Source organism: Strix uralensis, chromosome 2, assembly GCF_047716275.1.
Source record: "Strix uralensis isolate ZFMK-TIS-50842 chromosome 2, bStrUra1, whole genome shotgun sequence".
In the NCBI taxonomy this organism is placed as follows: domain Eukaryota; kingdom Metazoa; phylum Chordata; class Aves; order Strigiformes; family Strigidae; genus Strix; species Strix uralensis.
Window position 1 is genome coordinate 77,475,121 of NC_133973.1, and position 17,955 is coordinate 77,493,075.

Genomic DNA, 17,955 nt, shown 5'->3' on the forward strand with positions numbered 1-17,955 from the left:
AAGGCAGAGCTCTGCCTCAGGACTTTCACTTTACCCCTGTTTCTGGAGAGATATCTGCTGAAGTGGAGGCCACCAGCAGCTCCACAAATGAGTGTTGTTCTTTGTGCTATCAGTCAGTCACACTGGCAGATATTAAAGGCAGTCAGCTAAAGTATTATTTATGATCTAGTTAGTTTGATGTACACTGAGATAATTGTAAAACAGAACTAGCCCATTTGCGGCATTTAGGCCTGACTTTGACAAGGGTGCAAGGCTCCTGGGCCCTCTCTTACGCATGCCACAGTGAAAGGACATGCAGCACAAGCAGATGCAAAACTAAACTGTGATTCACCATTAATGTGTGATAGCACGTAATAGCTGTCAGAGGTTTCAGGCCAGGAAGCAGACACAAACACAGCTTTTAAATATAGAGATACTACTAAAACCTTTATGGGTTTAGAAATATAATTCCTGTTTAACATAACTCCACAACAGTCTATGAAGACTATGTAAAACTGTAAAGGAAGATTGAAAGTAACCTTTGACATTCCTGACATAAGTCAGGAATTATAGCATGAATCTGATATGAGAAAACCAAAGCAAAGATGAGCCCTACCATGACCAGCTTTAAAAGAAAAACATTTTTTCATACATAACTTGTGTATGTTCTATTTACTCATATTTTTTCACAAGATTTTCTGAGTAATAAGAATCCAAGGATCGTGTTGCTGGGGAAACTAAAATAATGGTGTAATCTTCTGAGAAAGTGTGAAACATAGAATTAACACTACTGAATTGAATTTAATAACACTGTGCAACATCAGGCCTAACCTTAAATCAATACTTCATTTTCTCAGTCATCTTACAGATGAGTTGTAGCCATTATATCTCCAGGGAATGCCAACCACCCCATGGAGGGTCAGCCTACTTAAGTAATATTTTGCAGGATCTTCTAGTGATCTCAAAATATTCTTTAAGAGTGTATAACCTCAGCTTCCATAAATACTCTTTTGTATATTCTGGAGACATCCCTCATGTTCTGTAGTAAATACTACAGTCAGTTTTACCCAATTAAGCTCAGTGATACTTATGACTCATTACACCTATTATTTCTAAACTTAGGCTAAACATAATCCACTTTTGGAAGGCAACAAAAATAATAATCACCAGTGTGACCACATAAAAATAAGCTTCTACAACCACTGCTTTCCCAGAAAGCTAGTTTCAAACTGAATTCAGAGCTGCACTTTAGATTACTCATAGCAAAATTCTGCTGCTTGAAGTTCTTCCATATTCTATTTCAATCCAGTTTTTACTTGCAAGTGTCTCACAATCACAAGCAAAATGAAATTAAGAAATTGGGTGCACCATAAAATGCACATTCACCATTGTCTTGAAAAAAATTGTTTGTGAAAAGGCTTTGTCACAGCAGCAGAAATACCATTCCTTGGATTATGTGTTCCCGCTGCAGTGTGCAGGCATGGCAGAGAGCACAGCTGCATACCAGGGGACCAGATCACACCAGGTGGGGTATCATCAGCTTATGCAAGGTTGTTGCCAGACCTGGAACCCACCAATTAATCGCAGCAAATATATAGGGTCCTTGAGCTAAGAAGTGTGGCATCTTGATGCTACAGCTCAGTTCTCCACTACCACCCAAGGAGGGGTGCATCCATCATGTCACTTGGTACACAGGTGTTCATCAAAAAGTCTATTCAGGCTGTGGCCCAGTGCAAAAATCTTTCCTGTCAGGTTCCCACACATTAAGAGAATTGTGCCAGTACAAAATGTGCCAGTGCTGAATGCACTCAAATGGATGTAAGCCTGGTCAAGGTGAGCCCTGAAGCACCTGCAGTTAAGCAACTTGATGCTGGAAGTGGAATTTGCACTGCCTACAGCCCTTTCTGAATCTCAGCAAAGCTGTTTCTTCTTCAGGGATTCATAGATTTGCTAAAATATTCTTGCATAGGCGAACACAAACATGTGTGCAGAATAAATGCCTGGTCCTGTAAGGAGCAATGATTTCATTCAGTAAATAACATCGCTACCTGATGGAAATAAGAATATAGAATTAGGTTACGTCATGACAGAAGATAAATTTTGTAGTTTTGCCTTTGCCAGTAGGCTGACTTTGTACATGCAACTAACCCACAGTTTAGTGTATTCCATAAAAGAAAAGGTGAAAAGGCCTGCTAGGAATTTAACACCTGCCATACAGGTTTGGCTGACAGCAACCAGCCAACAGAAAATTCTTAGGAAGATATTTAAGAAAGCATTTCAGACAAGGATCCTTCCCTTTTTATATTATACTTGATTTCTAGCAATCAGTAATTTATGAACTGCCTGATAGAGACATTTTAAGTCTAAGCTTAACATCTACTGACAGATATATATGGTTCATGAACCCGAAAGTCAGGGATATAATAGAATACTACAGGGATCATTGATGGACTTGTATACGGAGATTGCACTTTACCTACTACTAATCTATCTGTAATTGCTGGACAGGCAGGTTAGTCACTTATTTGCATGAGCTATAAAATTACCCAAAAAACAGTATTCCAAATTGTCAACATAAAAGGATTTTGGTCCTCCATCAGTTTGGCAAGAAAAGGAAGAGAGAAATGACAAAAGAGCAGATGGTAGAAGAGATACACCAACATGTTGTATGTAACAGTGAAGGAAGATGGGAATCTTGTAGGAACAAAATAGGATTTATTTGCTTAAAAATGACAGGCAAAAGAGATCTTTAGTTCAATACATGAGACAATGTGAGGTTCTGGAACTGAGAAATAGGGATATTTTTTCTGGGTTTCTTTCTACTGTTGAAAAGAGTAAAAAATGATCTGTAGAGCTTACTGCCATTGACTGCAAGAAGTGATTTAAATTACTCATGCTACATTTACCTTTTATATTCAATGTTAAGCAAGCAATCTTTGAGTAACCCTGAGAGTAGCTGGTGATACTGCCACAAACAGAGTGAAAAATCTGGGAGAGCTCCTACAGCCTCAGGAGGCAGATACCAGCCCTGGAAAGAATTATAGATAATGCACATAAGTGTGCACGGAAAAGTTTTGAAGACTAAGACAAAGGATATCATGTTGAAGTGTTCATATTCAGGTAAGTCTGGGCTGAGGGATGTTCCTCTTTCATATGCCTGACAGGTTATCTCCAAAGTCATTTTAATGTTGGCAACAGCGTAGCTTCAATGGAACGCAGTCTTCATTTACTGTATTTAAATATTGTAGCTAAGAGGTTTTTCCTAAATATTGTTTGTTCAACCAAAGCACTATTTACAGAATTTATTGGGGTTTTAGTGCCTTTAAGAATTTGCTTTTTTCCCAGCTATACTGTGCTGTATCATGTGTGAAGTAAATGAATAATCTGTACAGCTTCAATCTCCAACATTTTAACATTTGAAAGAAAATCATGCAGCCCCACTATCATCCTGTTCTTAAAAGTCAAGAGGCAAACTGTGTAAATGATATTGAGTAAAAGGGGGATAACGGTGGGTGTAGGTGCCCAATGAGACTTGCAGAGTTCTCACACTGACATTTGGAAAGGAATCAACGTACACCTTGCAGTGCCTACGAGTACTGGTTAACAGTAGTAATCTTGGGTCAAAAAGAACTGAGATTATATCCTGTTGTGCAATCAAAGAAAAAATTACTTTCTAATGTGATTTAATTATGTTTGAATTTTTAGGTAATTCCTCTTTTACTTGTCTTTACGTTTTTAAGCCTAGAAACAAATAGCACTGCAGAGGAGAAGCAATTTCACGGCACTCAGTACTTATGACACTAAATTGTTATAAGTCAATATTCTTCCTAGGTAATAGGCATTAAAAGTAGATTTATTATTTGAAAACATAATGCCAACTACCTGAATAAAGGATAGCCAAAATTAATCTGTTCTCCAGCAGATATGACTGGAAAAATGCCAGCCTTCACCAAGACATTGAGGAGGGCCAATCATTGTAGTTAATATATGACCTCAGCACCATTGAAATATATAAGAAATACATCACTTTAAGACAAGGGACTTTATCATGCTTTCACACCCATATTAAATAATGACATAGTCAAACTAAACAGTGAAACTAGAAAAGAGCTTCTAAGTGTCCATTCTGTTTCATTTGAACAGTACACTAAACCCAAAACCCTAATATTAGGCCAGTCCAAATACACAAAAGTACCTGAACGTTTGTCAGATAAATAGGGACAGCATAAACCACAACTTGTTAGTTCAACATTTTGACTGGAATAAAAGTTCTCCAGTATTTCTGAAAAGAGGTACTTGACTCTCTTCTTTGAACAGCTGAAAGCAATGTACACAAACACAATATTCACCTGGACATTTTCATCTAGAAAAGTCCTAATCATATTACTCATTCTGACTTACTTTACTGCTTTTGGTTTTAGCTGCACACATTCCTGATAGTTTTTCCATAGCGGAAATGAACAACTCAAGAACTGATTATAATAATAACTTGAGGGCACCTTTTGTTTATAAGGTAATATGCATAATCTGGACTAATAGATACCATGGCTGAAGGCCAGGGACTTTATTAGACTCGGATATGGTTATTACAGGTTATTATACTCAATGTTTAATTAAAAATTGAAATCTTAAAACACAGAAGTGGGAGGAAAATTGCTTTCTTCCTTTACTCTCCTTCAGCTATGTCCTTTAGTCTCCTGATGTACTTTCGTCTTTTTATACCATGTCCATTTTGCATTACCCTCTGATCTTTTGTGTGCAGTTTCCTTTTATTTCCACAGATTTGGGTGACAGCTGAATAAGGTGTTTAGATTGCATCTTTCAAAGTGAAAAACACTTTGAAAACTCAGAGCACTGTAGTTTTTTACCAGAACATATAGATTCTAATAGACAATTGAGGTATTTGTGTATTCACAGTAAAAGTACTGTAGAAAAATCATTAAGTGATCAGAAAAACTCGAGCATAGAGAGACATAGCTTTGTCACTGACAAATATAAATCACCTAGTGCCAGTCCTTGCCAGTGAAGATACAGGTCACTTCATATAACTAGGTCTGACTGCACATCTGATTGTAGGAGGCCATCATTAGATGAGATGAATCCCATCTCTGTTAAAAGTTCATTCCTGGACTCCATTTTGTTGAGCTGTAACAAATACAGTCTCAAGTTCTCCCACAATATACAGTAAATGAAATGCAGGTGACTCAGCTGAGTGTGTTTAGCAGAACTGTCAAGGGGGTGGATATATTCGAAGCTGTTTATGGAAGCATTATCAAGAATGAGAGAGCAACGGGCAGTTTCAGGAGCTTATATGTGAAGCAACACTGAATGAATGAAAGAGTTGAAAGTCAGCTGGCGATAGTCCTCCTGATGATGAAGTTAGCAGAACTGTCCTCTTATTTGTTATAAGGTCACAAGCAGCACCACAAGGATGAAGATGTCCAGCAACAGTGGGAGGAAATATTAGCCAATGGCACCAAGATGCCAATCATAGATGGTTTTGTCACCATTATGCTCATCAGTAGTATTTGAGGAATAAAAATCTGACACAAAAACCCATTTAGATCTGTACTGCCTGCTTTTTTCTGGGGAGTGCCAGTATTTCCATAAGAATCAGAAAGTAAGCTCCTGTCCTCCCCTGCCAGTGACACAGTAGGCTTTCCAAGCTGAAGAATATTTTTGTATCCCTGTGACCCTTTGAGTGCATGCTGATATCCAGCTCAAGTCTCTGGCAGCCACAGAGATTTAATATCTGACAAGATAATAGTTTGTTATCAACAAAATCAGTCATTTATAAAAGAAAGAGATGTTTCATAAATGCCATGAAAAATGCATATCAATAGGAGTTATGTTCTCAAATAATTTCCAAGTTTGAGCTAATTTACTCTCTAAAATGGCACATGAAGAAGCAATTGCGAAGTAAGGCAGAAAGTGGATTTCAGCTTACCTTCAGGGACCCACACTCAGAACTCACTCACACCTTGATCTGAGAGAACCCATTCAAATACAACTACAGTATTCAGATAACACCTTGTGAACAGGAATCTGAACTAATATGAATAAAGGCAACAGAACCTCAAAACTGATGTGAATTTCACCTTATGAAATTGTGAAGGCACATGTGGTGCATCACCACAATGTTTGTGTAGCCATGCTGTGAAAGATATATGGAAAGCGTGCAGGAACAAGCACCAAACATGATGCAGGTTCTCAGCAGTGCCACAACCAGGAATGATTTAGAATTTAAGTTTTAGATTTATTCTGAAGAAGAAGTTAAGCAGAGATACAAGAGAGATGGAGACGAACTTTGCAAGTGAGGCTGCTGTCACAAAAACCTTGAGTAAGCAACAGCTCTGAAAGCAGGGAAAATGAAACTTTGAGTTTGGAAGCGATCATGAGTTGAAGTAAAAGAAAATTCTCGCATTCAAACTGATCATTAAAGGGAAAATTTTTACCAGCTAGAAACTTCTCTAATTTATCTAAGGTGGAGGCAGATTTTAATGACATTCTCAACTCCTCAATGTTGTTATAACTCCACTGAAGATTTGGCCCCTAGCCAACCCAGTCTGTACATAGGGTAGATTTTCCTTTTCTCTTCTTTGCTTTCCCAGTTTCACTTGCAGTACATCTGTATCCAGATTTATTCTACATCTCTTCCTCCACTTTCAGAGGACTGAAAAGCTCTCTGCAACTAATATTACTCACTCTACACATACATCTCGGCAGGTGAGCTGTAAAGTAAAACTATCTTGTCAGAAACCTTCCCAGTTACCCACAGCTGTCACATGTATGAGTGAGCCTGTACTTTTATACTGTTTCCTTTCTGTTTGAGTGAGGAGCCTTATTCCGAACAGAGCACTTTCCTTTCTGCCTGACCCAGATTCACCCACACTGAGGGCTGCAATCTGCACAATATCCTACCAAAACACAGGGGCAATATGAGTGCAGTCACTGCATTTTTGTCCACCTGTCACTCTAACCCTAATAGTTTCCTGCTTCTCACTTTACCCCTGGGTTTTCCACTTTTCCAAAGCACTGCTACTCCACCTGCGACACTAACGGTAAAGAGCAGGCTCTGCTCAGCGATCTGCGTGCTCCCCGGGAAACTTGAAGTGAGGCAGCCAAACCTCCATCAGGGAGCAGGGGTTGTAAGGTAAAAGGCAGTTGCCAAGGCACTGGGATGATTTATATTTCTTAGTTTCAACACACACATGTATTTCAAAGTCTACTCTCTGGGTATTTGACCCACACGGGCAAGTATTCATGCAAAAAGAGACTATCAATTCTATTGTTCATAAATTCTACTTGAGTGATTCTTAGAGCTCAAGCTGAGGGCCAGCTCATGTGCCTGGCAGCCAAAGACATTTAACTTCTGGCAGCAGAGCAGTTATTTATCTACAAAATCAATAATTTACAGGGGAAAGAGAGGCTGCATAAAACTAAGAGTAAAAGAAAAACAGTAAAATCTCTAAAATCACTCTTTCTTTTTCTATACTAGTAATTTAATTTAAAGATTCTTACATCCAGTAGTCAGCTTAATGGAAATAAACCACCAAGATTATAATTCTCCATAGTATGCAAGTACTGAGGTCTTATCGAATTGCCTCAGCAAGCAGTTGTTCTGCAGGGGCAAAGAAGTAGCTGAATAAGGAAGTTTTAAGATTGAAGAATATTTTGATATTAAGTGACCTTACCTTTATTTTCCTTTCCTTTAGCTGACCCTGTCGGTATCTCCATAGGAGACATCTGATTTATTCACTGCAATCTTATTTGGTTGGGTCAAACAACTTTCCCACTTGAAGATCAGAGATAACAGCAGAGTGACTTGGTTTCAGGAGAGAAAGGCAAGGTGTCAGGAAATTAGTATTGATGCGTGAGTTTCATCATGGAAAGCTCAAGCCCATGGTGACTTCATGGACGGCTTGATTTGTGGAGCCCAAATCTCACAAAGGCACTGCAAAGGTTCTTCCCATCCTACATTTCACTGGAACAATGTAGCTGAAACTCTGTGTGTGAAAACTCACCCTGCTTCTTCCCTCTTTGAAAAGTTTTTTTTTTCATATAAACAACAATCCATGTCAGAGCTATTAATGCTGGCACTTGGATTTTCAGAGTCTTGCGTTCAGTTTGAAATTACTTTGTCCAATATAATATGAAATTAAAGACGAAAAATTAACAATTTAGCAAAACTGCAGGCACAGAAAATACTGGCACATTGTAAACTAATGACTCAGATTTCAGATGGCAAAAATCTGAACAATTGCCTCCAGGAGGATCCATGGAGGGAAGGGAACGTAGATAGTCAATGGCAGATACTTGGCCTATGCCTTATGCCATCTAAGGTGTCAACATAAAAGAGAAGGGGAGGATATGTGTACTAGGAAAAGCTAGGGTATCTCTACACTATGTTTGCCCTAGATGGAATTTCTTGACCCTTATTGTCTCCTGAAGCTGCCTTAAGATGACAAGCAATGGCCAAAATATGGTATAAAGGTGAAGATAGTGCATGTCGCATTTTACTTGAGCTTAGTATCCTTTTTCACAAGATGCACTGCTCTATCCTGTTAAGTATGAAACAGATACAGCCACATAATGAGCCAAAACCTACTCTCTTAACTCATGCAAGCAATCCCAAATATCATTGGCTATGCTGCCAGATGGCAGTGCTTCACAGAAACACAATGTTAACTTTCACAGCATCCTGAACAGATAAAGCATTGCCTCCAAAGGGTTAGACTCACACTTGGGCATGTTCATACAAGCTAGTTCCAGGCTGTGCATTAAGACCAAAAAAAAAGAGAGACCCACCAGTTTCAGAGGAACTGCTGTTGTGAGTATAGTGAGCAGAATTCTTTTTGTCTGAAGTGTCTTCTGTTTGCAGTAAGATGCTTATGATGCCACCAATGGGCTAGACACTAGACAGTATCAAAAGAAAGGCACATAAAAACTTACAGTTCAAAGAGAAAAAGAAAAGGATGAAAGATAATGATACACAGAGACTCATGGTCATGATCACAGAATCACAGAATCATTCAGGTTGCAAAAGACCCTTGGGATCATAGAGTCCAACCATCAGCCCTACTCTACAAAGTTCTCCCCTACATCATATCCACCAACATCTCATCCTAATGACCCTTAAACACATCCAGGGATGGTGACCCTACCACCTCCTTGGGCAGCCTATTCCACTGTCTGACCACTCTTTCTGTGAAAATTTTTTTCCTAATGTCCAGTCTAAACCTCCCCTGTTGCAGTTTAAAGCCATTCCCTCTTGTTCTGTCACTAATTATCTGTGACAAGAGACCAGCACCAACCTCTCTACCATGTCCTTTCAGGTAGTTGTAAAGAGTGATGAGGTCTCCCCTTAGCCTTCTCCTCCTCAAACTGAACAGTCCCAGCTCCTTCAATCTCTCCTCATAGGATCTGTTCTCCAGGCCCTTCACCAGCTTCGTTGCCTTCCTCTGCACTCGTTCCAGCACCTCGATATCTCTCTCGTATTGAGGTGCCTGAAACTGGACACAATACTCCAGGTGTGGCCTCAGCAGTGCAGAGTACAGGGGGACTATCACCTTCCTACTTCTGCTGGTCACACTATTTCTAATACAAGCCAGGATGCCGTTGGCTTTCTTGGCCATGGTCTATGTAGGCTTTCTTGATCATGGCCTATGTTCTGGCTCTGATGATGTGGATGTAGAAGAGGCCTATAAAACACCTGTCTCTATTTCTGCGAGTGGAAATTATTTCTTGGTATTGCAGTTTTTGTCCACCAGTTCTGTCCAGATCTCACTCATGCACTCCAGCAAACGGTGGTCTGGCAGTGAGGCATATAATAGTAAGGGAAGGATTATGGCAAAACAATCTGGGCTGCAAAAAAGACCTGGTGATTACTTGTAATACCTAGCATGGTTCCAGCTTGTGCTAATGCTGCACTGGCTCCTGACAGCACCACAATCTTACAGGTGCAAAAATAGTACGAGATCATCCTCAACTTCTTTTGGAAAAACCCAGAAAGAAAACTAAAACAGAGAAGAGAGGGACACACTATGTACAGCACCCAGGTCATGACTGGCCTCATTTTGATAGTGTTTGACAGTGTTTAAATAGCCTTCTATTTATAATGAAATATGTAAAGCTTATCCCAATTATTCATTAGACAGGCCACTAATTCTGTTCCTCTGTTCCCCTTAGAGAAAGTCACCCAATGCCAGCTATTAAATTACATATAGTAGAAGGAGAGTTCTTAAGTTACCTAGCGAATGTCAGTGTATGAGGTAGATTTTCAGCAGTGGACAAAGTATCATTACCTTACAGTTCATGCAGTTTTATAGGAGTATGCTTTATTTGTCATATCCGAAAATACAAAAATTGCAGCTGCATGAGTCAACATAAATATCCAAACTGTTAATACATTAACACAAGTGACAGTACCAGATTGCAAAGCTTAGCATAAAATCACAAATAACTAAATATGGTGTAGAGTGTTGCTTCTCCAAGCAATCAAAAACCTTGCATAATATTATAGTGCAGCTGGTTAGTAGCTCATGCCATGTAATTTAAGTCTCCTTAATGGATAAGAAGAACTTTGAAGAAGTCTCTAATGAAATATCACTTTGGTCCCAACCGTATCCTGAATAAGTTCTCTCTTAGGTTTTCCCTGTTTCCAGGCACATTCATGACAGTCAAAGTAACAGCTTCTGTACATTTTTATATGCATTTTCACTTTTACCATACAATGTGAAAAATGGGTGTTATTCCATGCCCTGGTGCAGCTGTGCAGTGTATACTTTAGAAAGGCAAACACTTGATGGTATGTGAATATTCATACCAGCAAATTAATAGCTTACACACTCAGAGCAGCGCAGAAAAGACAATGAAAGTTTCTCCATTACAGTGATTAGACAATACTAGTACACTTGGCTTGTTATGAGAGGTGATACTGTCCTGGAAATAACCTTATTACCTGTCACATTGAGATTCAGAACCATAAAACTCTCATCTCCCCTTGTAATTTCTGACATGCTCAATAGCCCTGGTAATTGAACTACACTCCTAGGACTTCTTTAGCATGCTGAGATACCTTACCAGCTAACTACTGGCAATTAAAATCTGTAATGTGAATAGAAAAAACATGAATTAATCAGCAGTATATTAGATAAGTAACAAATAACAAAAATAGTGCTTTGGTGCAGAAGCCAAAATTTCTACAGAAAATGTGCCATATAATGTATGCTAAAATAACAGGGTGTAAAGAGCATTCTTAAAACTGGACTCTGGTATGTGTTCCCATACAGAAAATAAATCATGTATATCTTTCTAGCGTTCAGATTTAAAAAAAAACCTGCCTAGAGCTATGATAGCAGCTGAATGCTTCATTCTGTGAAGAATTAGTATTTTCAGCAGCAGTAACCAGCACTTTATGGAGATCAGATAAATCATTGCAATAAATAAGAGCCACAGAAGAACAGGCAGTATGTTTTCTTAATTTATTCATTCATCTATTCATTATATATATTGATGCATTGATGTTAAAACATATAAAACAATAAAAGAAACAGACAGGTGTCTGGGGCTGTAGAGCTTTTGTTTTGACCATTAAATTCTAACAATAGATCCAAGATTAAATTATTCTCTCCTGCTTACAAAAACATGAGAAGAAAACATTCTGTTCTGGAATGAAAATAAATGGTAAATTAATTGCCTCACCAAGCCATTGTGTGGCCTCTTTGAAAAACATGTTGAAGACATACACTATTCACAGAGTACCCTGGAGATCAATGTGTTATGCTTAAGTGGTAATGAATTTTATGCTGGCCACTGCATTACCAGTCAGTTAAGTATTTTCTTAGTTAGACCCTTGAGAATTTAGCAAGTAATTAATGATCATGAAAGATGAGAAGATTCATTATGGGTAATATGCATTTTTCCAAGATATGTCATTATCCGGGTTTGTCATAAAGCAGCACCTATTATATTAAAAACTAGTGCACTAAGGACTATAGGCTTAGGAAATAAATATACAGGGGGACCGGAACACTGAAATACCAAATGCTGTAACACCCACATTTCACAAGCCCATGACACAGGCAGACTTGAGGTAATCTGCCTATGCCCAGGTGCTTTTCAGAAGAGCTCTAATAGAAGACCAAGCTAAAACCAAGAAACAAATAGGATTAGACATGGCAATCCAAATTAGTTACAAGAGGTGCTGAAGAGGATAATGGACCTAAGCATCCTCAGCAATACTCTAAATATAAATTGGAGCAAGGGCTTGAATTCAGGTCTGAGTGCATTTTATAAACTGGAGCAGCTACAATAGATGAAATCCTGTCTCTGCACTGCCATGCAGGGTGTGACCTTGAGGACAAATTCAGTCTATCCATCTTTACCTAATGCTAACTTCCATCAACCCCACCTTCCCTTTTAAAAACATTACTTGATCATATTAGACAGGCGAGATAGCTGGCACTCTTCCTACAAGGGCCCCAACATCACATCCCTGAGTTCAGACTACCTACATGGGAAATGGGAACACCAGGTAGCAGGAAAATGAGGACACATCATAGCCTTCTCCTTCCTTCCCCTGGCTCCTTTCCCTCCTTTGAAATAAGCTACTCTGATTTTATAACTCAGGAACTTAAGAGGCATGCTTATTGTTACATGATGCTATCATTATTACATTTTATACTGTCTTGTTACACTTATCACAAAAAAACCCTTAAATTGTTTAAAATGCAGAAAAGCCACTTTCTTGCACTACAAGTGATTGAACCCAAAAAATATTGAAAATCCAAGAGAAGAAAGTAAAACTTTATAGGCAGCTGCTGTTTTCTTAAAATCAGCCTACCTCTTCGGGGGGTTGAAGTGATAATAACACACAAAATACTATTCCTTTGGAAGGTAATGCCTCCCATACATACAAAGCTACATAAAATGAAACTTGGTAGTGGAAGTAAAAGACTGTTTTCAGTCAGGGAAATTACCCTTGGAGAATTACACTCATTGCTTCCTCCACTGCTGTCATGCTGACTCTCTAAAATCTGGACCATTGTTCAACCTATGGGTTCTGCTGTGCTGTTTCATAGAGAACCCCTGGGTTTGGTGAGAGCTGAGCTGGTTTTAGCAAAGTGCACAGTCGGTTCACAAACAGCAATTAATCTCTGACCTGCTTGTCTACTCTTTGATCCTTCTGATGAAAGCTGTACAATAAAAGTGATGCTTAGTAAAAACAGTTCCTAAGAAATCAGTTCAGTCTAGAAAACTCATTCAGTCTAGAAAACTCATTCATGTTATTCTTCAGTTACATCAAAGAAATACTGGCATAGAGCTAGTAACAGTCACCTTCACAGAAACACCCTGATAGCCTGACTTGAAATGGAGAAGATCATGAGCCCCTTTCTCTGAAAACATGAAAAGTTATTCCTGTGAGAATCAAGGTACTGATTTGAAGAAGACTCTGTAACCAGTCGAGACATTGCATGTTCAGTTGATGACCTAGGCACAAATTTAGAAAGCTCAATAATATCCACCAGGTATTTAGGAAATGTATGGCAAGCACCTCACTTGGTTGCTCACAATTCTCTGAATACATTCATAAGCTGTTACATATTGACCAGCAGTAGGCTTTCTTCCCAGGAGTGCTCACTGAGATAATGGTCTTTGTTCCTACAGGCAATATCACTGATGGAAAACGGACCTGGACAAAGGGCCCACACACTATCCCATAAATAAGGATGAGAGGATTAGTCCTAGACACTCTTCTGAGAAGGGCAGTCAGGGAGCAGCAGTACAGGTCAGGGCTGAGCCAGCAGCGGAGCAGACCTCATGGATTGCCGTGCCCTCCCCAACAGGCACAATCCCACGGGGTCACAGCATGGAGGGCAGAGCCAGAGGCCAGTACCAGGGTCCACGGACAGACAGGGCAAGCAATGAGCCAGTACTGGGATCCAGCTGGGATGTCACGTCAGGAATGGCAGGAGACAAGGCTGGACACAGGCACGCCCACAGCATAACTCAGGGCAGGGCGGGGTGCCCAGGACTGAGTCAAAGTGGGGCTCCTGGACCATGGCAAGAGGGATGGTGAGGGTCTCAGGTGAGGCTGCTCAGGTAAGTTAGAACTTATGGGTGCACCCATGCATCTGACCAGAATTATCCCTAGTGTCAGTTGGAGGTTGTGACTTTGAAAACAGTAAATTTCCTTGGTGGCTTCCAGCTTTCTGCTGTTTCTTGCTGAAAGGCCAATGGAGTTAAAGGAAATGTATGCAAGGCATGAAAATTAAGAAAAGACCCCAGCTCACGTGCTCCTGCAAAGTCTGATAATTAAAGACAAGTGGCCAGCGTGAGTTGCTTCTTTGCTTTTTTTACTTCATTAATGCCATATATATCATGAAAATTTACATACAGAAAACTTGGGAAATCCTACCACTAACTTTCATCAACCAGTTTATATATACCTACGGTTTTTACAGTTAAAAGTACCCTTGGTATAGGCCATTTTAAAGGTGACCAGTGTTTTGGAAGGAACCAGTGTCTAAGCAAACACTTGTGTAATGGTTGGCCGAAAGCAGGGCACTGACACTAGAAGGAAGGTTTTGTTGGTAGAGAGCCAAATGAGCTGTTTGATTTTTCCCTTACCTATCTCCTATGATCCTTCTTATCTGTAAGGGGATGGAATGATACTTTAACATGTCATGTTTATTTGTTTTCTGAAAAAAAATGGTATGCATAATGTATGTGTTTCGACTTGTCTACTGGTCTGGAAAAGAGGCAGTTGATTGCCCTGGTGACCTCCACGTATCTCTTACCCTGAAGTTTAGCTTACCCTTTGCTGCCTGAAATAATTACAGCCTTTCTATATGAGAAAAATGTATGGATTAACAAAGACCCTGCCTACCTTGCCAAAACCACAACAGCTAGATCCAAATTACAGCCTTAGTTTTGACCCATAAACCTGTGTCAGGGCACCTATGTAGAAGAGAGGCCACACAGACATGAGGCTCTTCACCACCATCTACTTTGTCAAATGTATTTCATTATTTCCATTATGACAAGACACATTAATAAACTCGTTGTCTAGGTTTGCTTACAATCTTTTTGATCAATAACTATATTCAATGTGGGCATTCATTGCCAGCCAGAACTGGGATAGATTAGAATAGAGAATGTAAGTGCCTCTAATAAATTGCCTTGCAAACAGGAGTGATCTTGGGAACAGCATTAGGAAACCATTTTCTTCTGTTTCCAGAGAATGTACCCTGTGTTGTATGTCAAAAAGGGAAAAAATGTGAAACAGTGCAAAGCCATACATTTAAACTATAATTTTATTAAAAGAAATTACAAGAGTGAATAAGATGTAGGCCACAGAAGGAGATTAGAAAAAGTGATTTGTGAAAAATTAATTATTTTCATCATCCTGTAGCTACATGAAGCAATATATTTTAACACACTGGATCTGAGAACTTAGATTTCTCCTCTTCCCCTACTCCCCTTTTAACTGCAGTGTTAGCCTTCTCTTACGAGGCCAAAGATGGCAGGGTACCAGGACAGCTATAAAGGAAATACCTTACTGTACATGTACTGTGAATAGGCTTCAGCCACTGCTGGGGGGTTGAGTCTTACTGGAATGAAGGGGAGAGGGCAGAAAAATATTCCTGTATTCCAGGTTATACAGTAAGAATTCTCACCCACAAGATTTGTAAATAAGCACCACAGAGCCATTGTGAGGGCACAGGAAACCTAAAATAAACTAAAATTAAAGCATAGCAAGTTACAGGTTCCCTAAGAAAAAAAGAATCCAAGAAATAAGAAAAAACATCCCAACTTTTTTTGTGAGGGATCATTCCACCAATTAAAACTAAATACAAATCCACTTCTTCAACACCAAGAAGTGGAGAGACAAGTAAAGGAGTATCTTTCAAACCAGTTGGGCAAGCTCCTATTGGTAAGGAATCTGTACCATGAGGAAGCCTGAACCTCTGATCCAGAGCAAGGATCATGATTTCTGTGTGGAAAGTGAAGAGAGAGAATACTCTAAGTCCTGGCAATGGCATTTTGTTTGAATAAAACATTGAAATCAATAATGTTATATTCAGTTGTCCATAAGCTCTTTATTTTAGGAGTTAGAGAAGAAGCATGTTTCCTGACTAACGGAACGTAAAAAGTTAGTCATTAAATGTTCAAATAGATTTACATTTGAAGGTGTCACCTTCAGGTTTCAACATCAGCCAGCCATTGAGATAGACACAAGCATCATTCACCTTTCTGAGCTACCATTTCAAACACTTTCCTACATCAGATTACAGATGGCTCATATTTCTAAGACCTTCTTTATCATAATAAATTGTCATTTTGTCATAATTCTCATAAAGACTTCTTTTATTAGTGATAGTAAAATACTGTAAGGAACATTAAAGGAGATGTTGAGAAAATTGACAGTACTGTGAATGTAGGAACCAGAAAGGAGACAGGGGAGACCCCACAGGGGTAGGCACAGGAACTTGCAGAAGTGGGTATGTTTCCTGTGGAAGGGATGAAGGGTGCAAATCTGTACCAAAGACTTCACTTTTCAATTGTCCATCTACTCATTGGACATCTTTATCTGTAACCAGCAAAGACAGATATAAAAGTTCACTCAGAGGCTGTCTGCTATCCATTAGCTGGTGAAATATAACATCGGTGCTCTCTTATATCTATTTTACTTTAAATTGAGCTATCTTCTGATATCAATTGTATATAGGAAGGATGGATTTGCCATTAAAGAATGACACTAACTCCATATTTAAGTTCCCAGCTGCACCACTGATTTTCTGTATACTGTGAACAGGTAGCCCAAGCTTCCCTAGTTAGGAATTGGTTTAAATTTCACCTTTTCCTCAGTGTAGATGGAGAAAAACATTTTAGCATAAAGTCTTGCCTAAAGTGAAACATAATAAATGAGATTCAATAATATTAAATCATCTAACTTACCTTACATGCAAATCACAGCATAGTTAAGGTTGAGGTTATGTTAGGCCCAGATTAGCCAAGCCTGATCCAGGTCAAACTCACTCAAAATTAAGCCTTATGCAGATACTTTAAAAGCCCAAGAATAATGCTTGGCAAATCAGTGTGTGTTCTGAAAAAGAAAAGAAAAACATTTCAATTAAATTCCAAGTATTACTTTTTAATTTCCCCCACTGGAGTCAGAAGAAGTGAAAAAAGCACCTAAGGTAACATTCAAGCATATTTGTAAGGTTATTACTACTATTAGTCAAAATAAATTTTGTTCCATGCAGTAGTGAAACATGGTTTTGGAATATGTAATTGAAATAGCAGTTCAAAAACATCAGAAAAAAGCATTTATATTTTTCAGAAAGAATCTCCATTTCACAAACACTTTCAATCAAACCCAAACTGCAATTTTCCTGCAAAAGTACTGTTTGCCTAAGAAATGTCCCCTACTGCACTCTTTGGCACTCTTATGCCAGGCTGGAGAGAGGGAGCTCTGCTGAGCCTTCCACAGGGTAGCTAGCGGGTGACATCAAGGTCCCTATGAGCTCCTCCCACCACAAAGAGGGGACAGTGAAGTGATTTAATTCTAGACCAGGTCTGTGCTGGAGGATCAAGGTAGCATAACCAGCCCCCTGACCACGTTCTTCTACATACACCTGTGTGTTTGTGCGTATGAGCATGTGCAAGCTTGCACATACACCCACACATATATATCATACATAGACACCCACATACTTGCACATATATAAGTGCTATTGCTTTAGCCTTATTTGCAGCCAAGAGCATGACAGAAGAATATAGAGCCAGGAAATATAGTGATATCTGAGAATAAAGTCCTCTCTACTACCAATAGACGCAGCAGCAGTAGATTATCTTGCATGAGTTTCCATGGTAAACTACATTAATGAAAAATGCCTCATTTCTGAATTGCATCACAAGAGAGCAATTGTAATGGAAGTAACAATGAGATATGTAGGTGATAATATTCTT

The 17,955-nt window shown here is 39.1% G+C and overlaps 1 long non-coding RNA gene across 1 annotated transcript in view; it reads right to left on the reverse strand.

Moving 5' to 3' along the window:
• The window catches only part of LOC141940204 (uncharacterized), a 42,044-nt gene extending 24,969 nt beyond the window's left edge, over positions 1-17,075 (reverse strand). The window contains exon 1 of the long non-coding RNA XR_012627917.1: positions 16,942-17,075. This is a non-coding gene — a long non-coding RNA (uncharacterized LOC141940204). The remainder of the gene's footprint in view (positions 1-16,941) is intronic.
• Positions 17,076-17,955: the final 880 nt, after the last annotated feature.